Source organism: Pogona vitticeps, chromosome 6 (assembly GCF_051106095.1).
Source record: "Pogona vitticeps strain Pit_001003342236 chromosome 6, PviZW2.1, whole genome shotgun sequence".
NCBI classification, from domain to species: Eukaryota; Metazoa; Chordata; class Lepidosauria; order Squamata; family Agamidae; genus Pogona; species Pogona vitticeps.
The window spans coordinates 88,996,738-89,008,981 of NC_135788.1; the positions used below are offsets into that span (position 1 = coordinate 88,996,738).

The 12,244-nt window shown below is 40.6% G+C and overlaps 1 protein-coding gene across 3 annotated transcripts in view; it reads left to right on the forward strand.

Moving 5' to 3' along the window:
• The window catches only part of ZNF385C (zinc finger protein 385C), a 204,655-nt gene that overhangs the window by 161,962 nt on the left and 30,449 nt on the right, over window positions 1–12,244 (forward strand). The gene's annotated exons all lie outside the window — the stretch shown is intronic.

Below are 12,244 nucleotides of genomic sequence, written 5' to 3' on the forward strand. Positions count from 1 at the left end.
TAGTGAGCACCCAGACATCAAGGTAGGACCGCAGCTGGGCTATCCGCCTAAGATGAAAAAAGGCAGTACGGACCACCGACGCCACCTGGAGTTCCATAGTACACAAGAAAGTGGAGAAATGAACCTTAAAACAAAGTCTAGATTATTTATTTGGCTATTTGGGGAAAAAAGAGAGCGTAGTGGGTGCTGCTAAGGTATCACATGAGGCTAAACACCACAGAGTGTAGTCTGTTTAGCCATTCTGCTTCAAGCATGCATGCAAGGAATAGGGTATCTTGAACCACCACAGTGGTTCATCTTTGATCAGCTAGAATCCTTACTGAACCCCAGGTCTAGATATCTTCAGAGAGTGCTTGGTGAGATAAGGGCAAGATTAATTTATTTTTTTTTTAAAAAGATAACAGCAAAGTCCATATAAAGTGCAAGCTTTTTTTTTGAGAAAGAGATAGGAAAGTAATTTTTTAAATTACAAAAATGGTATATAGGGAGTTGTAGTCCAAAAAAGTAACTTTTTAATCTCTGAACTTTTATTAATATATTGTATATAAGTAGGATAGTAATTTGTATAAGCACATTAAAATAAACAAGCTGTTTGTGAGGAAATAGCTTAAGAAATGAAACATACAATTGCTTAGAATTCTATTTATAATCTATTTTCATCTGACCGTTTCCCTGAAAATAAAACCTAGCCTGAAAATAAACCCTAGTATGACTTTCAGGATGCTTGTAATATAAGCCCTACCCCAAAAATAAGCCCTAGTTAAGTGAAGCTCCCCTTCCACCATTGTGCAGCAACCAGAAGAAGATGGCATGACTGTATTTGAATAAACGTAGATTGTACATGAAAAAAATAAAGCATCCCCTGAAAATAAACCCTAATGCGTTTTTTGGAGCAAAAATTAATATAAGACCCTATCTTATTTTCGGGGAAACATGGTAGATACAAAGTGCAGCCTAGACAAATCTGAACTCTTAGCTTTTATAAGGACCAAAACTAGAGGGACTGGGATTTAAATTATGTTAGACAGATATTCCACTTGTAGGTCATTAGCAAGGCTGACCAGAGCACAAGGAAACCAGCAAACAGCTCTAAAACAGCAGTAGTCCAAAACAGGCCTATGCTGCTTCAAGGCCTTGCTTGCTAGTTTGGCTTGTTCCCTGTGCTTTGTCCAGAGTGTGCTGGTGCTGCTTTATAGCCTGATTCTTTGTGTGACACCCCTTAAGCTCCAGGTTCAGGATGGACTGCAGCCTAAATATGTGACAGAAAAGCATCTCCACTAATCCACTATGAGGTTTTCTCTGCATAAGATTTTGCTCAGTAATTCCATAGATGGGAAAGTCATATTTTCAGTGTTCTAAAAATTAGGAAACTAATAGGATTTGTTTAAAAACAAAGAATTAAATCATGTGTGCCAACCTACACGGCAGGATAGCCTCAGTTGTGGCAGTAAATGTTGATTTGCTCAAATATTTACATATATTTTAAAAAATCCTTGATGGAACACACAAGAATAAGCAGCAAATGAGGCAGAAGTATGAGTTATTCAGGAACTCTACATGAATATTTCTAATTCTGCCAGAATTAGATTATGGTTCTCTAATTGGATACAGTAATATAACTGTGTATATTTTTGTACATATTGATTTAATTTACTTTACACCTAACGATGATTGGCATATTTTGAAGAACCTGGAATGTTGTGTTTTTGTTTTTCCTCTGTGGCTATCTGGATAGCTCAGTTAGTTAGGCATCTGGCTACAAAGCCAAAGGTTGGGAGTTCAATTCCCTATGCATCCCAGAAGAACCAGCCTGTAAGGCCTTGGGCAAGCTGCACAGTCCTAAGGTGCCCCCAGAAGAAAGAAATGACAAATCACTTCTGAGTACTGTCTACTTAGAAAACCCTAAAAAGGGCCACTATAAATTAGTATTGACTTGTCAGCACAAAACTTTTAACAACTGGCTGGATAGCTCCATGGTTTAGGAATTTGGTTGTGGAGACAGAGGTTGGGAGTTCAATTCCCCACTGTGATTCCCAGAAAAGCCAGTCTGTGTGGCCTTGGGCAAGCTGCCCACTCCCATGATCCCCAGAAAAAAGAAATAGTAAACCACTTCTGAGTACTGTATACTTAGAAAACCTTGAAAAGGATCACCAAAAGTCAAATTTCTCTTAATAACACATGATGATGATGATGATGATGATGATGATGATGATGATGATGATGATGATGATGATGATGATGATGATGATGATGATGATGATGATGATGATGATGATGGTTTACAGATACTTAGGAGCTGTCTTTCCACTTGTGAAGAGTTCAGAACTGCAATGTTACTGAAGCGCTGGCTTCCATAAATTGTGCAAAGAGAGCAAAGTTTTTTACATTGCCTATTGTTCTGAATACGTATATTGCTCCTGAGAAAGAAGAAAGGGCTTTGCAAACAACTGAGGTGTTGTGTAGTGTTCTCTGGCTTGGGAGATTCAGATAATAAATTGCCAAAACTATCCTGTTTCAGACAGAACAACTTGGGAGCTTATGAGGTGTTGAGTAGTACTCAAAGAGAACACAGAATTAGAGGAGGCAGGTAATAAGAGATTCAATGTAGTGTAGTAGAGGGATCCAGGAGACCAGGATTCAAGTTCCTGCTCAGCTATGGAAAGTGGCAATTGTAAATCCCTCCTGGAATATCTTATGTGCCTCAAAAACTGCATTAGGATCACCCTGAATGAGAAATCACTTCACAACACATAATAACATCAAATTTCCAGTAGGAGTGGGGACCCTGGAGGAATTAGTTTACAAAATGCCCCATAGCGCAAGACGTGTGTTAGTTGAAACTCATTTATAGTGACTCTAATAGGGGTTTCAATGTACGTAAGACATTTAAGGAACTGTTTTACCAGTTCTAGACCTACCCACCCCAAGTTTCCATGGCCAAGCAGGGATTCAAGCCTGTATCTCATGGGCATATTTGACACATAAGCTAGCAAAATGCTGTAGCTAATGATTAATTCATTTCTATTGAATACAGTTAACTACTCTTAAAAAAAACTGTAGTTGAGTAAAAGTAGACAATGCATGTTCATTGCTTCAGAACAGGAGCCCCAAACTTGGGACAGAAACCCATAAAGTTGGCTTCCGTATTTGTAGAGTTGCACAGACTTTCTGTATAAGCCATAACTCTCCTTAACTAGAGAGAGAAACAAGCAAGAAACAAGCGCCTGCTCCCACCAAGATCTACTCGGATCACCTGCATGAGTCAGAAGGTGAGGCTGAGGAGCCTGATGCCGAGGAAGGCCCAGAGGGAAAAGACACAAAGCCGGGCCTTCTCGGCGGTGGCTCCTCGCCTTTGGAACACCCTTCCTCCAGAAATTCGCGAGGCCCCAACGCTGGGTACTTTCAAATGCCAACTGAAAACATGGATGTACATCCAGGCCTTCCCTCCTGTCAACTACTGATTTCTTTGTTTTGCTATTTATTATTTATTTATTCCTGCACTATTTGTTATTGTTGTATGCTAATGTTTTTATGTGTTTTTTTTAAAATTGTTTTTGATATTCTGTAAGCCGCCCAGAGTGGTAGAATATACCAGATGGGTGGGATATAAATCGAACAAATAAAATAAATAAAATAATAAATAATCTCAGGAGGAGGAGGAGGAGGAGGGAAGCCTAGCAATCTGCTTGTAACTCTAAAAGGTGACAGGAGGAAACACACCTGGGTTTTCTGTCTGCCTACTGCCCCTGATTTGCTGCATGTGTTGGTGCTAAACAGATGACACCCAAATTCTGCCCTGAAGGTGGAGGTGAAAGGGAAAAGACTAGTGCCCTGGCCTGGAATGGTGTGCTCTAGTGCTGCTGAATGTCATCAAAATCTACAGCCTTCTCCAGTGGTTGCTTCTGAGGGGACACAAGCCACCTTAGATGATGGATGGATCAATTCAGATTTCTTACCTTAAAGGTTAGAAGGGGCAGCCAACGTGCTGCTTCTCAAAGAAATGTGGAAAGAAGCAGCTGTAGAGAAAAGCAGTTCTAGATTAAGGAGTATTTGCACTCTTCTCAGATTGTTATTGTTAAGGAAACACACTTCTTAAAATGAAAATATTGTCAGGATGCAAAAGTCTATGCTGAACCATTTGCAGTTTGAAGACAGAGAAGCTGAGCAGTAAAGATTACATATGCACACAAGGTCAGGCTGTATTAGCCCACATTACTTCATCCAGAATCACTAGCGCAATGATTCTAATGCCGTCTGCATTTTCATAGAAATGATACTGCCACTCTTTGCTGTCCAGATTTTCAGCGTCCTGCATTTTTCGCCATTGGCCATTCCGATTTTACTGGGCAAGTAGTGTGCTAGCCAGAGATTTTGGACCAGCCAGAACATCAAGGGGTTCACTAGGCAGAAACCCACTACATAGATTGGTGCCCCATTTAGTGTAAAGTAATTTGACAGGGATGCAACATGATGTGACACAGCAAAAGAAAGCATGCAGATTCCTTCAGATGCTGGGGGACCTTGCTTAACCCAGCTGGGCAGAGTCTTTGAAGTCATCTGTCATATGGATAGTCAGCCCAGCCTTCTCTCCCATAGCTGAAACAGGTAGGGTGGAATGGGAAATATTGCCAGTTATCGCCTTTGTGGAGAAAAACATACTCTGAGTGGCACAGGCTCCTTTTCTGACCAGCATGTTATCATCTTAATAAGAGAAGCTAGTGTAAGAACAATAGGCTTGTATGTTCAGGATGTGACAGGCGGTTATTCCTATGCTTACGGCTCCCAGGAAGCTCATGACATGACATTCAGGAAATAGTGCCCAGATATGTTTTGTACAGCAGGTTTTCTATCCAGTACCAATGGCTTCTGGCAATTCAGTTTCCAAACATCTGGAGCACCAAAGGTTCTCAAGATGTGATGGTGACAATGATAGTTTTATTGCAGTCCTCTACTACTTACAGCCACTTCAAAATGGTGCGCCATGAGGACATTTATGGTCCCCTGCAAGCCCAAAATACACAGCCACAGGGGAGTTTGCCTGCAGCAGCTTTGCAAGTAGCCCCTTGTCCAATCTGCAAGCTTCCAATTGTGCTGTGTCTATTCACTGGATACACAGCAAGGTTATGTACCTGCTTTCAGAGGAGATAATTGTGTATCTGCCTGAGTCACTGTTGTAGCCTTTCCTTCCAATTAGGAAGCAAATGTAGATCATGACTTCATGCAGCACTGGGATGGGGGTATAAGTGCTCTTATAAGGTCACTTCATTCTTAGCAACATTATGTGCACCCATTTTAATTCAGAAAATATGTCCTTACTGTAAAACATTTGGGAAGCTTTGCTATGATATATTCAAGATGGCCCTTTCTGGCATACATTGAAGCACTAGTTGCACATAGTAAAGGGTTCTTAGAATGCATTAAGGAACTGCACCTAATCTCCATTAAGTATTAATCTGTTTTAAAGGATGGGTGGAAGTAGCTAGGACCATATGGTGAAGACTGGGTAACTACGCAGCTAGCAGATTTTCTCCAATACCATTTATTGTCTCTTAAACCAGTGGTTCTTAACCTTTGTTACTCGGATGTTTTTGAACTGCAACTCCCAGAAACCCCAGCCAGCACAGTTGGTGGTGAAGGCTTCTGGGAGTTGCAGTCCAAAACTCCTGAGTAACCCAAGGTTAAGAACCAGTGTCTTAAACTGTTAGCAAAAAAAACCTTAATACATTTTTAAAATATCATTTGTACCACCTTGATGTCTAGAAACTTGCTTCTAAATATGACCAACAGCCACATTCTACACACTAATTCTGCATTTGCAGCCATGTACTCCTCCTGTTTATCAGTGAATCGCTCATCCTGTTTTTCATTGTCACTTTGAAAAATGACATTAGACAGAAATAATTTCCCAGACTTTCTTGCTTTGTACATTTGTTTTTACTTGAACCCCCAGACCCATCAACTGCAGCCTGGTGCAAAAAAATTACCCATCGTTATGAAGAATTCTGGACTCAGGAATCAGTGCTAAGCACCAAAATCTGATAAAGTGTACAATGCTTCAATTTAAAAAAAATCATTCCTGTTTGTTTCAGATTTTCTTCTCTTCAGAAGTGTCATGTAGGCCTCTATGTTACTTGGTTGCCGTTATACTTAAAGAATCAGAAATCAGAAATCTTTGCTGGCGGGAGCCCCAGGTTAGTTGCCAGTCAGCCATGAAGTTCATTGGTTGACTCTGCAGTTGTCACCACATCTCAGTGCAACCCACCTCACAAGACTGATGTGAGAGTAAGATGGACGGAGTCCTCTGTGTACCATCCCTGAGCCACTTGGAGGAACTGCAGAATAAATTCATAATAAATAATACATTGTTTGTGTGCCTTTTTTTTTTTTGGTCACTTCAAAAATGAACAAAAATGAAAAACATTTGGTTTATTTTGTTTTCCACTCTGTTCCCCAGATTTCCCTCCAGGGTGACTTTGGCATTAATTTGATCAGCCTATGCCTGATGAAGCAAGCCTTAGTTTACTCCCCTGCAGTCAGAACTGGTTCGGGGAGCAGTTCCCGCTATAGAGACAGGGACAAATTTGTCCAATCTGCTAGAAAGAGGCCACTTACACCTTCTAGGCATTTTCAGGCTCGTTATACTACAATCTGTAGAAAAATGTATTTTAAAGGACTCTTTAAAATGGTCTTTGATCTGTTCTCTTTCCGACCTTCTTGTTTTATCTTAGCAAATCAAGCCAAATTAATGTTAACATTAAGATTAATGTTAGGTTGGTAGGTGTAGCAGAATTTGCCTGCAGAATTAAGAAGTGAAGAACTGAACTCTGACCTCATGGGAAGAGCAGACTTTTTTTTTTCCTTTAGGAAAAGAGCAAAAGGTTGGTTGTCGTGCCTTTAACTTAGTGCTTTCCTATTGCTTTCGACTACAGTTCCAAGAATCCCCAACCATTGGGCATGCTCACTTAGGTGAACAAGAGTGGAAATCCGAAATATTTTCTGGAGGGCACCAGATTGGGGAAGTCTCTGATATGCAGCTGCGTTGGGAACATGGAAGAGACTGTAATGCAGAGTTTAGAAGGAAAACAAACTATTTACTCTAGAAATAGACAAGCCATCCTAGCTGCTGTGGCCATGCTGCCTGGCTGGCTTCTGTGAGTTACAGTCCCCAAAAAGTTACTTTTAGAATCTCAGTACTGGGATTCAAGCAGAGAGTTTTCAGGCTAGGAAGAGTTGTGGCAGGTGGCTTCCCCTTATTTTCTAGTCAGAGAGGTTCCTGGAGGACACAGACAGTAGCTGTCTCATAGGCCTTTTATCTCCAGCCCTTCCTTTGGGAATTTATGGCATGGATTCTTGTTTTCTAGTGGGAGACAAGGGTCTGGTTGTAGGGCTGGAGCAAGGATAAATAGTGCCCTGCGCTAGAAGTGCCTTTAATGCCTCCTTCAGTGGTCAGCTTTGCAGGAACATCCAGAGGTTTTATGGGGCCTGGGCTAGTTGGTGACTTGACCCCAGCAAGGATCCATATATCTGTGTAGGAACTATAGTGGTCATCTGTCCTCCATTAAAGAGAGTGGTCCTCCATTTGAAAAGGTGCACTCCTTTTTGGTGATGTGTAAGTGGTGACTCTACCCCACAGTGAGTTTCTCTGGCCAAAACGATTTTGAACCTGTGTCTTGACTGTGTCTGATGTAAATACATTACACCAAAGCAGGTATCTTTATAAGTCCAATAAAAGTTCAAAAACAGACTATCTTTTGAGACACACAGAACTCTTCACCAGGGTGAGCTTCGCAGAGTTAGGAGATGGGTTGAGGGGGAAAATCCTCCCAAAAATAATCTTGGTCAAAATTGAGTAATGAATCTATGAAATTAGATCTTTTGTGTGTATTAGGGGCTTTGATTGGTTAATGTATCTAATCATCCCTCTCTCATTTTTTAAGCAAATTGTTTCAGAGGTAGGTCATTTTGTAAGAAAAGATGCAAACACACTGAGGTAACTGCCAATGAATGGCAGGAAGAATATAACATGGCATGTCAATTCTGTGTGAGGTTAGTCCTAGGGGCGGTCATTCTGAAAGAAATGTAATGTTCAGATCATTCCTCTTAACTGATTATTGACTGGCTAGGTATTCCAACAAAACTGTCAGTTAGGTTTGCTTATTTTCTTTGATTATATATTCATTTTATCTAAGCTGCAATAAATGCACAGCACAGTGCAAATAAACACTGGCTGAAATTTCATTACTTAGAGCAGTAAGTTACAACTAGAGTAGGCCCATTTGAGTTAATGGAAATTGTGGAGGTAAAGGTTCCCCTTGACATTTAGTCCAGTCATGTCCAACTCTAGGGGGCGGTGCTCATCCCCGTCTCCAAGCTGTAGAGCAAGTGTATGTCCATAGGCAGTTTCCATGGTCACATGGCCAGCACGACTACACACGGAACGACGTTACCTTTCCACTGTGGTGGTACCTATTCATCTACTTGCATTTCATCCTTTCGAATGGCTAGGTTGGCAGGAGATGGGACAAGCAACGGGAACTCTCTCCATCGCATGGATTCGATCTTTCCTGGAGTGGTGGCTACTCTGGTGTATAACTGATTTTTACCTAGCTCAAGTGATATGAAACTGGAAATTAAGCTAATTAAAGAGCTACTAAAACAGCTATTACCCAAGCAATTTGTAGAATCAGGGGCAGGTTTTTTTTAAAGTACTTGCTTTTTGCCACTCTGTTCCACTGTAAATAGTACATTAATTAAAAGACAAAGCCACTGAGGTTCCCCCACCTCAGCTCAGCGCCATGGGTGACTGCTCAGCTCACCCAGCCTAAGGGCCAGAGTAGAGCGGTGACTTTTTCATGCTGTATTTCTTCATCAGATCCCTGATTTTGGAGGTAGGGATGGACAGGAGCTGCAGTGAAAGGGAGCCAGAACAGGGGAAGTCATGATGGATGCTCTGTTCCAAGGCCAGGTGGTTCTGAAGCATTCTGCTATCCTAAAACTTTTAATTGAAATAACAACTGTGGGTCCTGATGATGGCAATTTTAATTGTATTTTAATTGTATTTTAATCATTTTATTGTATTGAATTTTAATTATTGTAAGCCGCCCAGAGACCTCTGGGTAGAGTGGGCGGCATATAAATTAAATAAATAAATAAATAAATAAATAAATAAATAAATAAATAAATAAATAAATAAATAAATAAATAAATAAATAAATAAAAAAAACAGCACACCGAATGCTGTGAACACACACTAGTCAGGAAGTGTGGTACCCAGGAAATCAGTCCAGTAACAATGACATCTGAGGATTTTTTAAAATCCTATATCACATTTCATGACAACACAAATACAGGAATAAAGAATTAACAATTCCTTGTTCCCTCATGCAAAATGGCTGCCGTACTGTACTTAATCATAGAACTGGCCCACACTTTATATTCCTCATTTACCTCTCTCCTCTCTTCTTCTTCTTTGTAAGAGGACATAGTGGAGCAAAGGTCTACCATGCCACACAATGCTTTAGAATAGGCATACTGTACTCGTTTCTGTCTGGTCCAAAGCTCAGAGCAATGGCAACTCGGTCTTCTACACATGCTAGGAGTCAAGGGAGGAGGTCCCTGTAGAATGTGCCGAGGTTGGCTTAACCAGAAGCATCACAATTTTCTTTGGCCAGAAACAGATGTTAGAAACTGCCCTTGAGTGGAAGAGAAAAACTTAACTAGTGTGGACCTTTGAGAGTCAGAGCATGAGTTTCCCTCACCTCTGGGGTTATGCAGATTAGGTTTGCTTTGTCTGGTGGTTAGTATTTGGGATTTACAGAGTTGTTTTGAAGCACAGTTTCACAAATATGGAAGGACTGCCTCAAGCCCTTCTTTGCAACATTAACATGCTTTTGGCTTTAATTGAAGGCTATCTCTAGCGTCTGTTTCTGGATTCAGATTATGTCTGTCTCCTCCAGAAATTAACCTAGACCTGCCTCCACCAGTCCTGGGTATTGCAGAGGAGAATGTAATCCAGAGTTTGGAAAAGCAATATTTTCTTTTAAAAACTAAAACTCATAGAACAATATATTTTTCTTAGGATTGTGCCCAAGTGTGCACAAGTGCTCCTGAGGATGAAGAAGATGCCACCCATGGACAATCCTGATGCAACTGTTTCATGTCTGCTTTTTTATAATCTTTTATCAATACATGCATTACGCATGAGAGCAAAACATCACATAACACTGTTTTATTAGTGATGACATGTCTGCTGGGGCTGTGGACAAGGCAGGGGAATAAATAAATATTAGCTGGGAATGATGGGTATTGTGGTACACCAATTCCAGAAGGCTTTCAATTGCAAGGGGAGGCAGTATAGGTCTGCATCATATAGAAATCAAATTATAGTAATTTGAAATTGAAATCTAAGGACAAATTTGGCATCTCAAAAATTATAGTAAGTCACAGATGATTTTGGCCAAGACCTGGTGTTTATCTGATTTTCAGATCATTTCCCCAAATAGGAGTATCTTCTTCTCACTCTACCTAGATATGTGGAAAGGGGGCAGCAGGAAGGGGAACCACAAAACTCTTCCCCCTCATGTGCTGGTGAATGGCCAGGGTGGAGGCAGAGGCAGCAAAACTGCATTTCATTTCAAACAGTAAAATACACTGAACTAGTGTTGTACCAGTACTGGAGTGGAGCCAGGGCCCACCTGGTCAAAGCCCCAAGTCTTTCTCATCAGCAGAGATAATGATATCATCTGCAATCCCCTCAAGCTTCTCTGTTGCTTCTGAATTTAGCTGCATTATCCGGGGATAAGCAACAATATGTCATTGCCTGCATGCCAGTTGTAATGCAAAGTATTTGAGGATGATATCATCATGAATAGGCAGTTAAGAGCTATTAGTTTTTTTAAAAATATCTGCTGACATTTTTTTAAAAAAACCTAACCCTGTACAACTCATTTGTTGATGTGGATCCTTTCAGCTGCCTTGATTTTTGGAATTTCCTCAGGAATGGATGCTGGCTGTAGAGACAATGATGCAGCACTTGCACTTCCAAAACTACTGGAATGCCTCCTATGGTAGGGGTGACTGCCAGTTTCCATTTACAGAGGGGGTGACATGTTGGGAAAGATTCAGAAGGAAGCCTAAGGGAAAACAGGATGGGTCTAAAAAACCAAGCTATATCTTGCTAGATGGCTTAAGGAGCTAAGTGTAGCCAGTCCAAAGGAAGTAAAAACAAGAAGTTATGATACCCATTTTTAATTATGGATATAGATACTAGTTAAAAAGAGCAAGGAAGGAAAGAGCTGTGCTCTCCTCTCAAGTGTAGGGTGTGAATGGTTTGTTTATAGACCCATCAAGGATAGCTAAGAAATTCCTACAATTATTCCTTTCCTACTGTATGAAATGTGTAATCCACTTTGAATATTAATACAGTATGTTCTTTGTGGTCTGGGGCAACAGATTTGGCCAGAGTTGGACCACTCTGACATTCAGTTATTTGGCTACTGCCTGGCAAAGGACAAAGCAGAGCCCATTTCTGTGTAATGTGAACAAGACTTGAACGCAACATTTTCCAAAACAATCAGCTTCCTTTTATTCTGATTTGAAGCAGAGGCACACTTTGCTGTCAGAGTTGGGGGGAAAGTTGCTTCTATACATGTGTCCCCATCCCACGTATAACTCCTCGCTCTGCTGAAACTGCCTGTATGTCTGTATCTGCTTGTATATCTGGGTGATCATTTGTGGTCTGCCTTATGACTGAAAGGAGGCAAGACACCGGGATGCAACAGGCAGGGTTACTGCATCTCTGACTGGGCAGTAGTCCAAATTTAATTTCTTTCTGTTTTTGCACTTAGAGCAAAGCTTTAGGCGATGAATCAGGTAAATGTATATCAGAGCTTGGGAAATATATGTATTTGGACTATATCTTTGAGAATCCTACCATCAATGTGGGCTGTAGCTGTGCTATCTCAGCTATTTTAGAATTTGTAGTACAAAAAAGTGACTTTTCCAAGCTCTAGAAAATGTGTACATTTATTAAATGTGCACATTTATTAAGACACCTGTATGGCTTAACTTACTGTCCTGCTGAATCTACAAAATAGGTCACTGTTACAAAACATAGTTAAAATTGGCTGATCACAAAAGTAAAACACAAACACCTTCTGCTTCAGCTGAATATCATGAAATATTGGTTAAGTATTTTTTGCGTCATGTGGCAGTTCACAGCATATTGATTTAAAACATCTGTTTT